This window comes from Oncorhynchus clarkii, chromosome 31 (genome assembly GCF_045791955.1).
Source record: "Oncorhynchus clarkii lewisi isolate Uvic-CL-2024 chromosome 31, UVic_Ocla_1.0, whole genome shotgun sequence".
Lineage (NCBI taxonomy): Eukaryota > Metazoa > Chordata > Actinopteri > Salmoniformes > Salmonidae > Oncorhynchus > Oncorhynchus clarkii.
This window is the reverse complement of record NC_092177.1, coordinates 7168120-7189780: the sequence shown is the minus strand read 5'-3', so window position 1 is coordinate 7189780 and position 21661 is coordinate 7168120. Positions and strand designations below refer to the sequence as shown.

The following is a 21661-nucleotide window of genomic DNA, read 5'->3' as shown; positions in this document are numbered from 1 at the left end:
TAAATTATGAAGGACCCTTCCTTCCCCTGGCTATGATTCTATAAGGAAGTAAATTATGAAGGACCCTTCCTTCCCCTGGCAATGATTCTATAAGGAAGTAAATTATGAAGGACCCTTCCTTCCCCTGGCTATGATTCTATAAGGAAGTAAATTATGAAGGACCCTTCCTTCCCCTGGCTATGATTATATAAGGAAGTAAATTATGAAGGACCCTTCCTTACCCTGGCTATGATTATATAAGGAAGTAAATTCTGAAGGACCCTTCCTTCCCCTGGCTATGATTCTATAAGGAAGTAAATTATGAAGGACCCTTCCTTCCCCTGGCTATGATTCTATAAGTTAGTAAATGATGAAGGACCCTTCCTTCCCCTGGCTATGATTCTATAAGGTAGTAAATGATGAAGGACCCTTCCTTCCCCTGGCTATGATTCTATAGGTAATAAATGATGAAGGACCCTTCCTTCCCCTGGCTATGATTCTATAAGGAAATAAATGATGAAGGACGCTTCCTTCCTCTGGCTATGATTCTATAAGGAAATAAATGATGAAGGATCATTCCTTCCCCTGGCTATGATTCTAAAAGGAAATAAATTATGAAGGACCCTTCCTTCCCCTGGCTATGATTATATAAGGAAGTAAATTATGAAGGACCCTTCCTTCCCCTGGCTATGATTCTATAAGGAAGTAAATTAAGAAGGACCCTTCCTTCCCCTGGCTATGATTATATAAGGAAGTAAATTATGAAGGACCCTTCCTTCCCCTGGCTATGATTATATAAGGAAGTAAATTATGAAGGACCCTTCCTTCCCCTGGCTATGATTCTATAAGGAAGTAAATTATGAAGGACCCTTCCTTCCCCTGGCTATGATTCTATAAGGAAGTAAATTATGAAGGACCCTTCCTTCCCCTGGCTATGATTATATAAGGAAGTAAATTATGAAGGACCCTTCCTTCCCCTGGCAATGATTCTATAAGGAAGTAAATTATGAAGGACCCTTCCTTCCCCTGGCTATGATTATATAAGGAAGTAAATTATGAAGGACCCTTCCTTCCCCTGGCTATGATTCTATAAGGAAGTAAATTATGAAGGACCCTTCCTTCCCCTGGCTATGATTATATAAGGAAGTAAATTATGAAGGACCCTTCCTTACCCTGGCTATGATTATATAAGGAAGTAAATTCTGAAGGACCCTTCCTTCCCCTGGCTATGATTCTATAAGGAAGTAAATTATGAAGGACCCTTCCTTCCCCTGGCTATGATTCTATAAGTTAGTAAATTATGAAGGACCCTTCCTTACCCTGGCTATGATTATATAAGGAAGTAAATTCTGAAGGACCCTTCCTTCCCCTGGCTATGATTCTATAAGGAAGTAAATTATGAAGGACCCTTCCTTCCCCTGGCTATGATTCTATAAGGAAGTAAATTATGAAGGACCCTTCCTTCCCCTGGCTATGATTCTATAAGGAAGTAAATTATGAAGGACCCTTCCTTCCCCTGGCTATGATTCTATAAGGAAGTAAATTATGAAGGACCCTTCCTTCCCCTGGCTATGATTCTATAAGTTAGTAAATGATGAAGGACCCTTCCTTCCCCTGGCTATGATTCTATAAGGTAGTAAATGATGAAGGACCCTTCCTTCCCCTGGCTATGATTCTATAGGTAATAAATGATGAAGGACCCTTCCTTCCCCTGGCTATGATTCTATAAGGAAATAAATGATGAAGGACGCTTCCTTCCTCTGGCTATGATTCTATAAGGAAATAAATGATGAAGGATCATTCCTTCCCCTGGCTATGATTCTAAAAGGAAATAAATTATGAAGGACCCTTCCTTCCTCTGGCTATGATTCTATATGGAAATAAATGATGAAGGATCCTTCCTTCCCCTGGCTATGATTCTATAAGGAAATAAATGATGAAGGACCCTTCCTTCCACTGGCTATGATTATATAGGTAATAAATGATGAAGGACCCTTCCTTCCCCTGGCTATGATTCTATAAGGTAATAAATGATGAAGGACCCTTCCTTCCCCTGGCTATGATTCTATAAGGAAGTAAATGATGAAGGACCCTTCCTTCCTCTGGCTATGATTCTATAAGGTAATAAATTATGAAGGACCCTTCCTTCCCCTGGCTGTGATTCTATAAGGTAATAAATGATGAAGGACCCTTCCTTCCCCTGGCTATGATTCTATAAGGAAGTAAACGATGAAGGACCCTTCCTTCCCCTGGCTATGATTCTATAAGGAAGTAAATGATGAAGGACCCTTCCTTCCCCTGGCTATGATTCTATAAGGTAATAAATGATGAAGGACCCTTCCTTCCCCTGGCTATGATTCTATATGGAAATAAATGAAGAAGGACCCTTCCTTCCCCTGGCTATGATTCTATAAGGAAATAAATGATGAAGGATCATTCCTTCCCCTGGCTATGATTCTATAAAGAAGTAAATTATGAAGGACCCTTCCTTCCCCTGGCTATGATTCTATAAGGAAGTAAATTATGAAGGACCCTTCCTTCCCCTGGCTATGATTATATAAGGAAGTAAATTATGAAGGACCCTTCCTTCCCCTGGCTATGATTCTATAAGGAAGTAAATTATGAAGGACCCTTCCTTCCCCTGGCAATGATTCTATAAGGAAGTAAATTATGAAGGACCCTTCCTTCCCCTGGCTATGATTCTATAAGGAAGTAAATTATGAAGGACCCTTCCTTCCCCTGGCTATGATTATATAAGGAAGTAAATTATGAAGGACCCTTCCTTACCCTGGCTATGATTATATAAGGAAGTAAATTCTGAAGGACCCTTCCTTCCCCTGGCTATGATTCTATAAGGAAGTAAATTATGAAGGACCCTTCCTTCCCCTGGCTATGATTCTATAAGTTAGTAAATGATGAAGGACCCTTCCTTCCCCTGGCTATGATTCTATAAGGTAGTAAATGATGAAGGACCCTTCCTTCCCCTGGCTATGATTCTATAGGTAATAAATGATGAAGGACCCTTCCTTCCCCTGGCTATGATTCTATAAGGAAATAAATGATGAAGGACGCTTCCTTCCTCTGGCTATGATTCTATAAGGAAATAAATGATGAAGGATCATTCCTTCCCCTGGCTATGATTCTAAAAGGAAATAAATTATGAAGGACCCTTCCTTCCCCTGGCTATGATTATATAAGGAAGTAAATTATGAAGGACCCTTCCTTCCCCTGGCTATGATTCTATAAGGAAGTAAATTAAGAAGGACCCTTCCTTCCCCTGGCTATGATTCTATAAGGAAGTAAATTATGAAGGACCCTTCCTTCCCCTGGCTATGATTATATAAGGAAGTAAATTATGAAGGACCCTTCCTTCCCCTGGCAATGATTCTATAAGGAAGTAAATTATGAAGGACCCTTCCTTCCCCTGGCTATGATTATATAAGGAAGTAAATTATGAAGGACCCTTCCTTCCCCTGGCTATGATTCTATAAGGAAGTAAATTATGAAGGACCCTTCCTTCCCCTGGCTATGATTCTATAAGGAAGTAAATTATGAAGGACCCTTCCTTCCCCTGGCTATGATTATATAAGGAAGTAAATTATGAAGGACCCTTCCTTACCCTGGCTATGATTATATAAGGAAGAAATTCTGAAGGACCCTTCCTTCCCCTGGCTATGATTCTATAAGGAAGTAAATTATGAAGGACCCTTCCTTCCCCTGGCTATGATTCTATAAGTTAGTAAATGATGAAGGACCCTTCCTTCCCCTGGCTATGATTCTATAAGGTAGTAAATGATGAAGGACCCTTCCTTCCCCTGGCTATGATTCTATAGGTAATAAATGATGAAGGACCCTTCCTTCCCCTGGCTATGATTCTATAAGGAAATAAATGATGAAGGACGCTTCCTTCCTCTGGCTATGATTCTATAAGGAAATAAATGATGAAGGATCATTCCTTCCCCTGGCTATGATTCTAAAAGGAAATAAATTATGAAGGACCCTTCCTTCCTCTGGCTATGATTCTATATGGAAATAAATGATGAAGGATCCTTCCTTCCCCTGGCTATGATTCTATAAGGAAATAAATGATGAAGGACCCTTCCTTCCACTGGCTATGATTATATAGGTAATAAATGATGAAGGACCCTTCCTTCCCCTGGCTATGATTCTATAAGGTAATAAATGATGAAGGACCCTTCCTTCCCCTGGCTATGATTCTATAAGGAAGTAAATGATGAAGGACCCTTCCTTCCTCTGGCTATGATTCTATAAGGTAATAAATTATGAAGGACCCTTCCTTCCCCTGGCTGTGATTCTATAAGGTAATAAATGATGAAGGACCCTTCCTTCCCCTGGCTATGATTCTATAAGGAAGTAAACGATGAAGGACCCTTCCTTCCCCTGGCTATGATTCTATAAGGAAGTAAATGATGAAGGACCCTTCCTTCCCCTGGCTATGATTCTATAAGGTAATAAATGATGAAGGACCCTTCCTTCCCCTGGCTATGATTCTATATGGAAATAAATGATGAAGGACCCTTCCTTCCCCTGGCTATGATTCTATAAGGAAGTAAATGATGAAGGACCCTTCCTTCCCCTGGCTATGATTCTATATGGAAATAAATGATGAAGGACCCTTCCTTCCTCTGGCTATGATTCTATAAGGAAATAAGTGATGAAGGACCCTTCCTTCCTCTGGCTATGATTCTATAAGGAAATAAATGATGAAGGACCCTTCCTTCCCCTGGCTATGTTTCTATAAGGAAATAAATGATGAAAGATCCTTCCTTCCCCTGGCTATGATTCTATAAGGAAATAAATGATGAATGACGCTTCCCCTGGCTATGATTCTATAGGTAATAAATGATGAAGGACCCTTCCTTCCCCTGGCTATTGATTCTATAGGGAAATAAATGATGAAGTGCAACACTGGAGAGATGAGAGTTGCAGGCTCATGTCTATAAGAGCAGAGAGAAGGAGATAAATTATAGAAAGTGAATCTCAATCTAGTTATGACTCTCACACACAGCCACGGCCAACGAATTGTTCTCAAACATTAGACTGCAAAACCATAAGCCAGGCCCAACCCAAATCATCCCTTAGAATATCAGGCCCGGGCTGAAAATCTACTTTCTCCACATTTTTTTTTTTCGGGGGAGGGGGGGGGGGGGGGGGGGGCAGGAGAATTTTGAGCTCTTTTATTATAATTTTTACATAATAACTGTTCATGCCACGAGAGGTACCCGATCCGGCCAAAATAGGTTCCAGTCCAAAATGGAGAAGTACCAGATCCAGTGGGATCCGGCTTAAATTAAACACTTGTTCTCTCTACAATATAACAATGAATAATAGCACAGGTATTGAGACCAACGGTGCATTTAAATAGAATTGCTCATCCGCAGACTTAACATTTGTCCAATACAGAGGAGTTGTACTTGCTTCATTTAACAGCATTATAGAGCCTAGCTACCACCCAGTTCTGAACATGCTGTTTTCATTCAACACAATGCAACACCATCTGCCTAAATGACTTATCTCAGCTGCTAAACTGAAGAATTACTAGAAATACTAGAATCGTTGGAGTTTAGAACTCAACAGTAGAAGCACCTAACACCTCTACAGTCTCTATAGGTGGGACGGGGCCAGAGTCCCATTCTGCTGTGACTAACACCTCTACAGTCTCTATAGGTGGGACGGGGCCAGAGTCCCATTCTGCTGTGACTAACACCTCTACAGTCTCTATAGGTGGGACGGGGCCAGAGTCCCATTCTGCTGTGACTAACACCTCTACAGTCTCTATAGGTGGGATGGGGCCAGAGTCCCATTCTACTGTGACTAACACCTCTACAGTCTCTATAGGTGGGATGGGGCCAGAGTCCCATTCTGCTGTGACTAACACCTCTACAGTCTCTATAGGTGGGATGAGGCCAGAGTCCCATTCTACTGTGACTAACACCTCTACAGTCTCTATAGGTGGGATGGGGCCAGAGTCCCATTCTACGGTGACTAACACCTCTACAGTCTCTATAGGTGGGATGAGGCCAGAGTCCCATTCTGCTGGGACTAACACCTCTACAGTCTCTATAGGTGGGATGAGGCCAGAGTCCCATTCTGCTGGGACTAACACCTCTACAGTCTCTATAGGTGGGACGGGGCCAGAGTCCCATTCTGCTGGGACTAACACCTCTACAGTCTCTATAGGTGGGATGGGGCCAGAGTCCCATTCTGCTGTGACTAACACCTCTACAGTCTCTATAGGTGGGACGGGGCCAGAGTCCCATTCTGCTGTGACTAACACCTCTACAGTCTCTATAGGTGGGACGGGGCCAGAGTCCCATTCTGCTGTGACTAACACCTCTACAGTCTCTATAGGTGGGACGGGGCCAGAGTCCCATTCTGCTGTGACTAACACCTCTACAGTCTCTATAGGTGGGACGGGGCCAGAGTCCCATTCTGCTGTGACTAACACCTCTACAGTCTCTATAGGTGGGACGGGGCCAGAGTCCCATTCTGCTGTGACTAACACCTCTACAGTCTCTATAGGTGGGATGGGGCCAGAGTCCCATTCTACTGTGACTAACACCTCTACAGTCTCTATAGGTGGGATGGGGCCAGAGTCCCATTCTGCTGTGACTAACACCTCTACAGTCTCTATAGGTGGGATGAGGCCAGAGTCCCATTCTACTGGGACTAACACCTCTACAGTCTCTATAGGTGGGATGGGGCCAGAGTCCCATTCTGCTGTGACTAACACCTCTACAGTCTCTATAGGTGGGACGGGGCCAGAGTCCCATTCTGCTGTGACTAACACCTCTACAGTCTCTATAGGTGGGACGGGGCCAGAGTCCCATTCTGCTGTGACTAACACCTCTACAGTCTCTATAGGTGGGATGGGGCCAGAGTCCCATTCTACTGTGACTAACACCTCTACAGTCTCTATAGGTGGGATGGGGCCAGAGTCCCATTCTGCTGTGACTAACACCTCTACAGTCTCTATAGGTGGGATGAGGCCAGAGTCCCATTCTACTGGGACTAACACCTCTACAGTCTCTATAGGTGGGATGAGGCCAGAGTCCCATTCTACTGGGAATAACACCTCTACAGTCTCTATAAGGGGGACGGGGCCAGAGTCCCATTCTGCTGTGACTAACACCTCTACAGTCTCTATAGGTGGGACGGGGCCAGAGTCCCATTCTGCTGTGACTAACACATCTACAGTCTCTATAGGTGGGACGGGGCCAGAGTCCCATTCTGCTGTGACTAACACCTCTACAGTCTCTATAGGTGGGACGGGGCCAGAGTCCCATTCTGCTGTGACTAACACCTCTACAGTCTCTATAGGTGGGACGGGGCCAGAGTCCCATTCTGCTGTGACTAACACCTCTACAGTCTCTATAGGTGGGACGGGGCCAGAGTCCCATTCTGCTGTGACTAACACCTCTACAGTCTCTATAGGTGGGATGGGGCCAGAGTCCCATTCTACTGTGACTAACACCTCTACAGTCTCTATAGGTGGGATGGGGCCAGAGTCCCATTCTGCTGTGACTAACACCTCTACAGTCTCTATAGGTGGGATGAGGCCAGAGTCCCATTCTACTGGGACTAACACCTCTACAGTCTCTATAGGTGGGATGGGGCCAGAGTCCCATTCTGCTGTGACTAACACCTCTACAGTCTCTATAGGTGGGACGGGGCCAGAGTCCCATTCTGCTGTGACTAACACCTCTACAGTCTCTATAGGTGGGACGGGGCCAGAGTCCCATTCTGCTGTGACTAACACCTCTACAGTCTCTATAGGTGGGATGGGGCCAGAGTCCCATTCTACTGTGACTAACACCTCTACAGTCTCTATAGGTGGGATGGGGCCAGAGTCCCATTCTGCTGTGACTAACACCTCTACAGTCTCTATAGGTGGGATGAGGCCAGAGTCCCATTCTACTGGGACTAACACCTCTACAGTCTCTATAGGTGGGATGAGGCCAGAGTCCCATTCTACTGGGACTAACACCTCTACAGTCTCTATAGGGGGGATGAGGCCAGAGTCCCATTCTACTTGGACTAACACCTCTACAGTCTCTATAGGTGGGATGGGGCCAGAGTCCCATTCTACTGGGACTAACACCTCTACAGTCTCTATAGGTGGGATGGGGCCAGAGTCCCATTCTGCTGTGACTAACACCTCTACAGTCTCTATAGGTGAGATGGGGCCAGAGTCCCATTCTACGGTGACTAACACCTCTACAGTCTCTATAGATGAGATGGGGCCAGAGTCCCATTCTACGGTGACTAACACCTCTACAGTCTCTATAGGTGGGATGGGGCCAGAGTCCCATTCTACTGTGACTAACACCTCTACAGTCTCTATAGGTGGGATGGGGCCAGAGTCCCATTCTGCTGTGACTAACACCTCTACAGTCTCTATAGGTGAGATGAGGCCACAGTCCCATTCTGCTGTGACTAACACCTCTACAGTCTCTATAGGTGGGATGAGGCCAGAGTCCCATTCTACTGGGACTAACACCTCTACAGTCTCTATAGGTGAGATGAGGCCACAGTCCCATTCTGCTGTGACTAACACCTCTACGGTCTCTATAGGTGAGATGGGATGTTAACATGTCAGGATATCAGATTCATGTCTGCTCTGAGGAAAAGCCCCTGCTGTAGAAGACCAGACAAGACTGATCCTATTACCACCACTGGTGCTGTGTAGTGAAAGGTTAGCCATGTCATAGTGAGAAGTTAGCCATGTCATAGTGAGAAGTTAGCCATGTCATAGTGAGAAGTTAGCCATGTCATAGTGAGAAGTTAGTCATGTCATAGTGAGAAGTTAGCCATGTCATAGTGAGAAGTTAGCCATGTCATAGTGAGAAGTTAGCCATGTCATAGTGAGAAGTTAGCCATGTCATAGTGAGAAGTTAGCCATGTCATAGTGAGAAGTTAGCCATGTCATAGTGAGAAGTTAGCCATGTCATAGTGAGAGATTAGCCATGTCATAGTGAGAAGTTAGTCATGTCATAGTGAGAAGTTAGTCATGTCATAGTGAGAAGTTAGCCATGTCATAGTGAGAAGTTAGCCATGTCATAGTGAGAAGTTAGTCATGTCATAGTGAGAAGTTAGCCATGTCATAGTGAGAAGTTAGCCATGTCATAGTGAGAAGTTAGCCATGTCATAGTGAGAAGTTAGCCATGTCATAGTGAGAAGTTAGCCATGTCATAGTGAGAAGTTAGTCATGTCATAGTGAGAAGTTAGCCATGTCATAGTGAGAAGTTAGCCATGTCATAGTGAGAAGTTAGCCATGTCATAGTGAGAAGTTAGTCATGTCATAGTGAGAAGTTAGTCATGTCATAGTGAGAAGTTAGTCATGTCATAGTGAGAAGTTAGCCATGTGATAGTGAGAAGTTAGCCATGTCATAGTGAGAAGTTAGTCATGTCATAGTGAGAAGTTAGCCATGTCATAGTGAGAAGTTAGCCATGTCATAGTGAGAAGTTAGCCATGTCAGAGTGAGAAGTTAGCCATGTCATAGCGAGAGATTAGCCATGTCATAGCGAGAGATTAGCCATGTCATAGCGAGAGATTAGCCATGTCATAGTGAGAAGTTAGCCATGTCAGAGTGAGAGATTAGCCATGTCATAGTGAGAGATTAGCCATGTCATAGTGAGAAGTTAGCCATGTCATAGTGAGAGGTTAGACATGTCAGAGTGAGAGATTAGCCATGTCACAGTGAGAGATTAGCCATGTCATAGTGAGAGATTAGCCATGTCATAGTGAGAAGTTAGCCATGTCATAGTGAGAAGTTAGCCATGTCATAGTGAGAAGTTAGCCATGTCATAGTGAGAAGTTAGCCATGTCATAGTGAGAAGTTAGCCATGTCATAGTGAGAAGTTAGCCATGTCATAGTGAGAAGTTAGCCATGTCATAGTGAGAAGTTAGCCATGTCATAGTGAGAAGTTAGCCATGTCATAGTGAGAGATTAGCCATGTCATAGTGAGAAGTTAGTCATGTCATAGTGAGAAGTTAGTCATGTCAGAGTGAGAAGTTAGCCATGTCATAGTGAGAAGTTAGCCATGTCATAGTGAGAAGTTAGTCATGTCATAGTGAGAAGTTAGCCATGTCATAGTGAGAAGTTAGCCATGTCATAGTGAGAAGTTAGCCATGTCATAGTGAGAAGTTAGCCATGTCATAGTGAGAAGTTAGCCATGTCATAGTGAGAAGTTAGTCATGTCATAGTGAGAAGTTAGCCATGTCATAGTGAGAAGTTAGCCATGTCATAGTGAGAAGTTAGCCATGTCATAGTGAGAAGTTAGTCATGTCATAGTGAGAAGTTAGCCATGTCATAGTGAGAAGTTAGTCATGTCATAGTGAGAAGTTAGTCATGTCATAGTGAGAAGTTAGTCATGTCATAGTGAGAAATTAGCCATGTGATAGTGAGAAGTTAGCCATGTCATAGTGAGAAGTTAGTCATGTCATAGTGAGAAGTTAGCCATGTCATAGTGAGAAGTTAGCCATTAGCCATGTCATAGTGAGAAGTTAGCCATGTCAGAGTGAGAAGTTAGCCATGTCATAGTGAGAGATTAGCCATGTCATAGTGAGAAGTTAGCCATGTCATAGTGAGAGGTTAGACATGTCAGAGAGATTAGCCATGTCATAGTGAGAAGTTAGCCATGTCAGAGTGAGTTAGATTAGCCATGTCATTAGCCATGTGAGAGATTAGCCATGTCATAGTGAGAAGTTAGCCATAGCCATGTCATAGTGAGAGATTAGCCATGTCATAGTGAGAAGTTAGCCATTAGCCATGTCACATGTCAGTGAGAGATTAGCCATGTCATAGTGAGAGATTAGCCATGTCATAGTGAGAAGTTAGCCATGTCATAGTGAGAAGTTAGCCATGTCATAGTGAGAAGTTAGCCATGTCATAGCGAGAGATTAGCCATGTCATAGCGAGAGATTAGCCATGTCATAGTGAGAGGTTAGCTATGTCAGAGTGAGAGATTAGCCATGTCATAGTGAGAGGTTAGCCATGTCATAGTGAGAAGTTAGCCATGACACAGTGTGTAGTGAGAGGTTAGCCATGTCACAGTGAGAGATTAGCCATGTCATAGTGAGAAGTTAGCCATGTCATAGTGAGAGGTTAGCCATGTCATAGTGAGAAGTTAGCCATGTCATAGTGAGAAGTTAGCCATGTCATAGTGAGAGATTAGCCATGTCATAGTGAGAAGTTAGCCATGTCATAGCGAGAGATTAGCCATGTCATAGTGAGAAGTTAGCCATGTCATAGCGAGAGGTTAACCATGTCATAGTGAGAAGTTAGCCATGTCATAGCGAGAGATTAGCCATGTCATAGTGAGAAGTTAGACATGTCATAGTGAGAGGCTAGCCATGTCATAGTGAGAAGTTAGCCATGTCATAGCGAGAGATTAGCCATGTCATAGTGAGAGGCTAGCCATGTCATAGTGAGAGATTAGCCATGTCATAGTGAGAGATTAGCCATGTCATAGTGAGAGGTTAGCCATGTCATAGTGAGAGGTTAGCCATGTCATAGTGTGTAGTGAGAGATTAGCCATGTCATAGTGAGAGATTAGCCATGTCATAGTGAGAGGTTAGCCATGTCATAGTGAGAGGTTAGCCATGTCACAGTGTGTAGTGAGAGGCTAGCCATGCCATAGTGAGAGGCTAGCCATGTCATAGTGAGAGGTTAGCCATGTCACAGTGTGTAGTGAGAGGCTAGCCATGCCATAGTGAGAGGCTAGCCATGTCATAGTGAGAGGTTAGCCATGTCATAGTGAGAGATTAGCCATGTCATAGTGAGAGGCTAGCCATGTCATAGTGAGAAGTTAGCCATGTCATAGTGAGAGGCTAGCCATGTCACAGTGTGTAGTGAGAGGCTAGCCATGTCATAGTGTGTAGTGAGTAGTGAGTAGGGTTGTTACGGTGACCGTATTACCGTCACACTGACGGTCACGAGGCATGACCGCAGTCAAATTCCAAGTGACCGTTTAGTCACAGTAACTAGACTTCTCCAAGCTCTGTTGCTGCTGATGGTCCTTAGTAGCCTACCAAACTTTCTAACCGCCTGGTACTCAGCACTCTACTGTCCCTCTAATCACTTAATGTAAATGTAATCGAAAAACGAATCTCATGTTGTGCAACATTTCTATAGGCTATGCAATTGCGTGAGAAAACAGAGTGATGTCCTCTATTAAAAAGAGGAGGATCCATTCAGCTTTCTATAGGCTAGGACTACTATATTTATTTCTCAACTTTCCTAATATTAAGCTCATTGCTTCACTTTACAACCGGAGTATAGCCTACCTGGCTGGCATGAAAAGTGTTCTTCATTCGCTTTTTAAGTGCATAGATTACATTTGTTTTGCAACTTTTTCTACTCAAAGTTGCACACCTCATGTAGCCTGGCCCATAGTGAGAGGCTGGCAATGATTTCTTATGATTTGATAAGATTTGTATCGCAACTAAAGTTGCCAAATAACTTCTTCAAATTAAGACCATGAATCTGCTTTACAACAGGTGTGTGAGTTTCAAGTTAGGGGAAATAATTGTAACTATAAATGCATCTATAATAAAAGCATTCCATGCATAATCACATTTGCGGTCACTTTTTGAGTGGTGCTTTCCAGCTAATTGATTGCATTTTGAACATCGTCGTTAATAGCCTACTGCCGTGTGCACATTTCTGCGCTTATAATATGAAAAAAATAGCCTAATAGTTTATCAACATTATAAGCTAAGCTTTATAAACTAAGCTAAGCTTTTTTATGTTAGTGGTTGTATTAATTAGATATATCGCATCCCACTAATGTCCCAATATGTATTAAAATAGAATAGGTCAACTTTTGTACAATAGGGGATAGTAGATTGACATACTGTAGGCTAGTACTATTGCTGTTAGTTAGGCCTACTCATCTTGTTGGCTGACGATAAGTAAATGTGGACAGTTCTTCCAATATCTTCATTACGGCCACACAAGGGGGATGACGCTGGGAAATTCAAGGCCTGCTGAGAATAACACTTCCTCTGGTACTCCTCCAGCCCAACGTTTGGGAGCCCAACACTTCCTCTGGTACTGCTCCAGCCCAACGTTTGGGAGCCCAACACTTCCTCTGGTACTCCTCCAGCCCAACGTTTGGGAGCCCAACACTTCCTCTGGTACTCCTCCAGCCCAACGTTTGGGAGCCCAACACTTCCTCTGGTACTCCTCCAGCCCAACGTTTGGGAGCCCAACACTTCCTCTGGTACTCCTCCAGCCCAACGTTTGTATCACAACTAAAACGGCATAAATAACTATGTTTCTTTGTCAACCTCTCAACACCGTGTGTTCAAAATGTGCGCTATCGTTTGTAGAATATATCCTTTTGTATTTTATTCAGTTATGTTCATTTCTATTCTTCATAGTATAAAAAATAATACCACATAATTCTAAGTAAATCTTGCCTGCTAAATGAAGTAGTGTAGCCCACAGCCATACTGTATGGCATAGCCACATCAGGACCTAACATAAGGACAACTCAAAGAGTATGCGATTCTGTTCTTCTGAAAATAGACTATATTTTTTCTCATTATAATGTTTCTTTAGACCTGTCTAAAATAAATAATGGATTTACTGTGATGGTGTAGGCTATATTAAATAGATTTAATATGTAGATGTTCCCAAAGGTCAGCATCAGTGGCTTTGTGCGGAAGTCAGGAGATGTTAAATGTGTTTATTTTAATTAACGGGGTCAATTACTGTGAGAACGGCAGCTATTTGCTTGACAATCACCGGCTGACAACATTTCATGACCTCCACAGCCCTAGTAGTGAGACATTAGTCTTGTCATTATGTGTGTGTGTGTGTGTGTGTGTGTGTGTGTGTGTGTGTGTGTGTGTGTGTGTGTGTGTGTGTGTGTGTGATGTTAGCCAGGCTAAACAGGATAGATAAATTATCCCTTATCCATTTGGCTCCAACCAATTCTCAACCATTCTCTCATCAGGTTATAAAAACACTACCCACATCTACAGAACTGTAACTTTGTTTCAGCCGTCATATCAGAGGCACTTCTGTCCTGGGGTTGTCCTAAATGGCACCCAATAAAGTATTATTCTGATTCTCCTACTATTTATGGGCCCTGGTCAAAAGTAGTGCACTATGTAGGGAATAGGGTGCCATTTCAGACGTATACATTTCAGCTGTTATATCAGAGGCACTTCTGTATACTGTATGCACTGCATGTATGTATCTCAAGGGTCAACACAGAGGTTATACAACAATAGAAGCTTTTTAACGTATCAGTTGATCCACCCAAGTCCCCTGACTGTCCCCTGAAGTGTTTATTCAACAGCCGCACCCCCCCCCCTCCAAGAACAATAACAGGGCGATATTGAAGCCAAACAGGGACAGACCACACACCGTTTTCTGCCTGAGCACAGTAGCAGTCCATCTCCTTCTCTAACGCCCTTACTGAGTACAGAGAGAGCAGGTTGTGCCCCCAAACGGCACCCTGTTCCCTACATAGTGCACTACTTTTGACCAGGGCCCATAGGGCTCTATACAGTATAGGTTACATGGTAACACTTGGGACGCAACCTACTGTGCGTTGAATTCAAACTGGAACGTTTTAACAAGCCAGTCATCAGTACCTCTTTGTTTGAGCTTGTTTGTTAGGGTTTGAAATACGAACGACAAGTCTGATTTGTCTGATGTGAAACTGAGCTAAAGAGGGTTGTCATGTAACGCTAGGAGAGCGATAAGGGGGGGGGGGGGGGGGGGGTATAGTAATAGCCTGCACAGCTGTAGCAGGGCTGGGACCACGGCAACCTAACCGACAGTGCCGTGCAATAGTATTCATCCCCCTTGCCGTTATTTTCCTATTTTGTTGCATTACAACCTGTGATTTAAATGGATTTTACACAAAATAGTCCAAATTGGTGATATTAAAAAATAACTTGTTTCAAAAAATGATATAAAAGACAAAAAAGAAAAGTGATGTATTCACCCCAGAGGAAACCACCTACATAAAATTGTCCAAATTGGTGAAGTGAAATGAAAAAAATAACAGAAAGGTGCGTATGTATTCACCCACTTTGCTGTGAAGCCCCTCAATAAGATCTGATGCAACCAATTACCTTCAGGAGTCACATAATTAGTTAAATAAAGTCCACCTGTGTGCAATCTAAGTGTCACATGATCGGTCACATGATCTCAGTACATATACACCTGTTCTGAAAGGCTCCAGAGTCTGCAACACCACAAATCAAAGGGAACCACCAAGCAAGTGGCATCATGAAGACCAAGGAGCTCTCCAAACAGGCCAGGGACAAAGTTGTGGAGAAATACAGATCAGGGTTGGGTTATAAAAAATTATCCGAAACTTTGAACATCCCACGGAGCACCATTAAATCCATTATTAAAAAATAGAAAGAATATGACACCACAACAAACCTGCCAAGAGAGAGCCGGCAACCAAAACTCACAGACCAGAAGGGCATTAATCAGAGAGGCAACAAAGAGACCAAAGATAACCCTGAAGGCGCTGCAAAGCTCCATAGTGGAGATTGGAGTATCTGTCTATAGGACCACTTTGAGCCGTACACTCCACAGAGCTGGGATTTATGGAAGAGTGGCCAGAAAAAAAGACATTGCTTCAAGAACAAAATAAGCAAACACGTTTGGTGTTCGCCAAAAGGCATGTGGGAGACTCCCCAAACATATGGAAGAAGGTAGTCTGGTCAGATGAGACTAAAATGTAGGTTTTTGGCCATCAAAGAAAACGTTATGCCTGGCGCAAACCCAGCACCTCCCATCACCCTGAAAACATCATCCCCACAGTGAAGCATGGTGTTGGCAGCATCATGCTGTTGGGATGTTTTTCATTGGCAGGGACTGAGAAACTGGTCAGAATTGAAGGAATGATGGGAAATTCTTGAAAATACAGGGAAATTCTTGAGGGAAACCTGTTTCAGTCTTCCAGAGATTTGAGACTGGGGTGGAGGTTCACCTTCCAGCAGGACAATGACCCTAAGCATAGTGCTAAAGCAACACTCGAGTGGTTTAAGGGGTAACATTTAAATGTCTTTGGAATGGCCTCGTCAAAGCCAAGACATCAATCCAATTGAGAATCTGTGGTATGATTTAAGGATTGCTGTACACCAGCGGAACCCATCCAACTTGAAGGAGCTGGAGCAGTTTTGTCTTGAAGAATGGGCAAAAATCCCAGTGGCTAGATGTGCCAAGTTTATGGAGACATACCCCAAGAGACTTGCAGCTGTAATTGCGGCAAAAGGTGGCTCTACAAAGTATTGACTTTGGGGGGGGTGAATAGTTATGCACGCTCAAGTTTTCCATTTTTTTTGTCTTATTTCTAAATTTGTTTCACCCCCCAAAAAATATTTTGCGTCTTCAAAGTGGTAGGCATGTTGTGTAAATCAAATTATACAAACCCCCAAAACATCCATTTTAATTCCAGGTTGTAAGGCAACAAAATAGGAAAAAATGTCAAGGGGGGTGAATACTTTCGCAAGCCACTCTAATCCACTCAACAGTACAGTCCACAGTACAGTCCACAGTAGGGCTGGAGCCACGGCACTCTAACCTAATACACTCTACAGTACAGTCCACAGTCCAGTCCATAGTCCAGTCCACAGTACAGTCCACAGTACAGTCCACAGTAGGGCTGGAGCCAGGGCACTCTAACCTAATACACTCTACAGTACAGTCCACAGTAGGGCTGGAGCCAGGGCACTCTAACCTAATACACTCTACAGTACAGTCCACAGTACAGTCCACAGTACAGTCCACAGTAGGGCTGGAGCCACGGCACCCTAACATAATACACTCTACAGTACAGTCCACAGCTGCCTCTTTAGACAGACACTGATTGGCTGTTATGGGGATACTGGATTTGGTTAGTTGTTCTCTCTCAGACTATACAGAGAGAAGAGCTATAATGATACATTCAATCTAGAAATACTGTATGACCTGCTCGGTTGTAATAAAACAGCAATTGATCTAAACAGTGCTCAGATGCAACAGGCCAGGAAAATAGGCCCAGATAAAAGGCCAGGATAATAGGCCAGGATAAAAGGCCAGGATAATAGGCCAGGATAAAAGGCCAGGATAATAAGTCAGGATAAAAGGCCAGGATACTAGGCCAGGATAAAAGGCCAGGATAATAGGCCAGGATAAAAGGCCAGGATAATAAGTCAGGATAAAAGGCCAGGATAATAAGTCAGGATAAAAGGCCAGGATAATAGGCCAGGATAAAAGGCCAGGATAATAGGCCAGGATAATAAGTCAGGATAAAAGGCCAGGATAACAGGCCAGGATAATAGGCCAGGATAAAAGGCCAGGATAATAAGTCAGGATAAAAGGCCAGGATAAAAGGCCAGGATAAAAGGCCAGGATAATAAGTCAGGATAATAGGCCAGGATAATAGGACCTTTTGGAAGAAGAAGGAAAACAAAAAGAGGGTAGTGGTTATAACCGTAAGGGACCACAGGACAATTCATTATTTGTATTTAATTCAACATTATGTTTTTTTTAAAAATGACTGAAGCATTAGCTGTATTTTTTTTTGTACAGATTATACTGTAGGGCATGCAGCCACAGGAGGTTGGTGGCACCTTAATTGGGGAGGACGGACTCGTGGTAACGACTGGAGTGGAATGGTATCCATACATAAAAAAACACATGGTTTCCATGGTTTCCATGTCTTTGATGCCATTCCATTCACGTCGTTCCAGACATTATTATGAGCCGTCCTCCCCTCACCAGCCTCCACTGCATGCACCAGTATCATGCTAATCCTCCAGAAACGTATCAAATCACGACGGCTGCTAACATGATGTTCTACTCAATTACCCATTAAGTGATCCAATACTTCAACAACACCACATAGTCCAGGTCTGCTGATTATTCAGATTTTTTTAAACATGTATTTAACCAGGAAAGGACCCTTTGCGAGGGGGGGACCTGGCAAGAGATCAACAGGAAGTAGTCTGCGTGTACACACAACAACACAAGAACAGAATACAATAAATTAAAACAATGGTCAATCGTATTATTATTATAATCTTGTGGAGCCCATATAAACTAATGTGAGAGAATTAGATCTATAAGTCCAATTCAACATCAACATTACATTTTCAACGTGAGTGTTATTAATTGGGAGAGTGCCGCTGACCGTACTCGAGCACTGAGCAGTGGAACTCGGACTGTTTTTCTACGCCACAGATTTACTACGGGACTCTGCTGACTGTATGAGTTTTGATTTTAAAAGACAAACCTTATTGAGCTCGATTGCTTATCTAAAATGTCACGAATTAACATAATATTTTAGCGACATCGGACACATGCTTTGATTTACATCTTCAGCAACGTAAAACACAAGCCGCCGAACCGTACAGTAGCCGAGCCCAAAGGCCAGCAGGTGGCGACATTGAGTCATTTTCATTTTTACCTGCCTCCCCTGGGCTATTACCTGCCTCCCCTGGGCTATTACCTGCCTCCCCTGGGCTATTACCTGCCCCCCCTGGGCTATTACCTGCCTCCCCTGGGCTATTACCTGCCTCCCCTGTGCTATTACCTGCCGCCCCTGGGCTATTACCTGTCTCCCCTAGGCTACCTAATTAATTCTCCCTACGCTACCTGCTGCCCCTAGGCTACCTAATTAATTCTCCCTACGCTACCTGACGCCCCTAGGCTACCTAATTAATTCTCCCTACGCTACCTGACGCCCCTAGGGATTCTGTTTATTTTATGCATGTTTATTTTATTGGCATCACATTAGTGGAAACCAGCACTGTTCTCAGGGCAGACCTGGTTTTACCTAGGATATGTTTGAGTCATGTCGGGGACAATCTTAGCATTTTAGCTAAACCTTTACCTAATTCTCCTAACCTGTCATGTTAATTCTCCTAATTTGCTGTGTACATTCTCTTAACCTGCTACGAAAAGTCTCTTCTGCTAGTAAAAACCGGCAGACGTGCCCTGAGAACAGTCTTGGTGTCCACTAATGTGACACTGCACTGGGTTAGGTTACGCTTAGAACACACCGACAGCTTCATTCATTTCTAATGAAACGCACAGTTTGACACATACGTTGGATAAATCCAACCTACGGACCACACCGAACGCACTGCAACACGCAGCATTGTGTTGCAGAGGCAGTTGCAGTGCGTTCGGTGTGGTCCGTAGGTTGGATTTATCCAAAGTATGTGTCAAACTGTATGTGTAGATGGCTTGACAGAAATGGTAGCAGAGGGTGAACGTTGAACTCTTGTTGCATATATATCCAGATGATGCTGTGTACAATTTTGCGCAAAAACCATGTCGGTGTGTTGGAAGCATTACGGTGAAAAAACAGACTTCTGCAGGGTGGTGTAACATTGTTTCATACGGAAAGTAGGCATATTTTGGCTTTTTTTCTTCTCCTCACCATTAAATAAAGTTGAGGAAATCAAAGCCTATGCAGCCTGAATGGAGAATGTTTTAGGTACGAACCAGTCCATGAGGGATACGAATGTATTGACAGCTGCATACAATGCGTTTTGGAGGGTAAAATGAAAACTACTCAATATCGCCATCTGCCGGCCTTTGTACTAACAGTAGCATATGCTTCAGTCAGACAACAAGGCTATTGTCCACTACATGGCACATCATGACAAACCACACATTCCAAAGGCGCGAGGTGATAACAGCTAGCTATTGACCATTGAATCATTATATTCTATTGGAATTGGAATGACAATCCATAATTGCCACTGTTAATCAAATGACATTCCGTCTATGCCAATGGCACAAATCATTACCCCACATAGCATACACGTGCAATTGGGTTGTTGTTTGTTTCGTTAATAAGCTATAGGCTATAGCCAGCACAACATAACAACCGATCAACACAATCCTTCGATTGGCAAAACAAACACTGGATCCAGCGGAACCTTACAATATATATTTACAATAGAATATAATGGAATAAAATAAAGTTATATTCGATCGGTCTATTTAAAGTTATAATGCATTCCGGTGTAGATTATTTCAATAACAGCCAGCATACCTCTGACATATATATTCTGATTGTCTGTCAACTCTTCTCACTGATGCAGATTCTCTCTCTCACAAAGCGAAAGACTAACACAAATAGGAGAATGTTATGTAGTGATTTCCCAATAATAGCAAAAGTCGCCTACTGTCTTCTCCCAGTTAAATTATCAGACTCGCTATCCCCCACCAAGCGCTGCAGAATAAACCTGACACCGACCGACACTCACTCACTGAGACAGCGCAATGGGAGGGGTTGGAGAACCTACCAGCTTTATATGCCCAACATTATTTTCTTCTGTCATCTTGAAAGCAGTCGAAATCGAAGTTAAGAAACACTTGGATCGAACACAAGTGGAAGAGCCTCGGTTATGTGACACAAACAGCGTCGCTCCGTTCTGTTCTGTTCTGTTCCGTTCGCTTTCGACTCAAGCAACGGCAAACCTCGCCGGCGGCGCAGGCACCCACCGTCTGTGAGAGCTCACAGACTTGAATATTTAACTTTGGAAAAATGAGAAACCTGCTAAGAGAGAGAAGAGGCAGACAATCACAGGAAAGCAGCTCCTCCTACCAATACAATGCGAAAAGCCAAAGAAACAAATCGGGTTCCACAAGCGCAGCGCAGCGCAGGCAGGCGGACTGCTCTAGCCACACTGGGCAGTAGAGAGATCCATTGTAACCAACCCCTAACCTCCCCTCCGCCCCATCACTGTAAATGTCAACTTAATGGAATTGATGGGATCGTTAATGACAATGGAATTCCCTCGTCCTCTAATGACGATGATAGGTCTATGGTAGGCTACTAACCCTTATTATAATCTAATGGAACTCTACTGTATGATGCAATAAAGGTAATGGAGGTTTAACGCAGTTAGGGACCGATCGAAATGTACTGGGGGGTGGGGGGGTGGGGGGGGATCCAAAGTCAGGGAGGGTTGTCAAAGGTTTTTTTTTTTTTTTTGCTGGTTGTGTCGATTTTTATTGGGCACAGGGGAGGGTTGTGTGTTTTTCCCTGTTTTGTTTAGCCCTTCGGCTTGGATTTTCCCTATAAACAATGTCTTGACTTATTTTTTATATTACCCTAATAAAGTTTAGAAATGTTTGTGAAGGTTTGGTATGGTGTGGCTATTACTTTAGGCCTATGATATGACGTCAGTGTGCTCTGACGCTCCATCCAATAGCTGACGTTCAGGTGAGGAAGTCTGTTTCACGCCGACCAGAGTTACTCCTATAATGTAACAATATAATACTTATGTTTATACAACACATTCTGATGTAAAATTAAGGAATGAGCCTCCAACTGTATATCTGAATAGCAGATGCAGTTGCCATCTGACATAAATTAATGCATGTTGATGTCGTAGCAGGTCACCAGCAAATCTCTCTCTCTATCTCTCTAAGGTCTAAGCTTCTCTTCCTTTATAAAGAATGTATGTATATATAAATACAGTTGAAGTCGGAAGTTTACATACACTTAGGTTGGAGTCATTAAAACTCGTTTTTTTCAACCACTCCACACATTTCTTGTTAACAAACTATAGTTTGAACATCCTGGAACATCCACAGTCTCTCTTTCCATTTCCCCTGAAAACCAGAACATCCACAGTCTCTCTTTCCATTTCCCCTGAAAATCAGAACATCCACAGTCT

The 21661-nt window shown here is 43.3% G+C and overlaps 1 protein-coding gene across 2 annotated transcripts in view; it reads right to left on the bottom strand.

The window, feature by feature from the left end:
* LOC139390916 (midline 2) overlaps positions 1 to 20674 on the bottom strand; it is a 208970-nt gene extending 188296 nt beyond the window's left edge. The window contains exon 1 of one of the 2 annotated variants that reach the window (XM_071138296.1): positions 20282 to 20674. The gene's annotated coding sequence lies outside the window, so the exon portion shown is untranslated. The remainder of the gene's footprint in view (positions 1 to 20281) is intronic. The other variant, XM_071138295.1, reaches the window with a different exon arrangement.
* Positions 20675 to 21661: the final 987 nt, after the last annotated feature.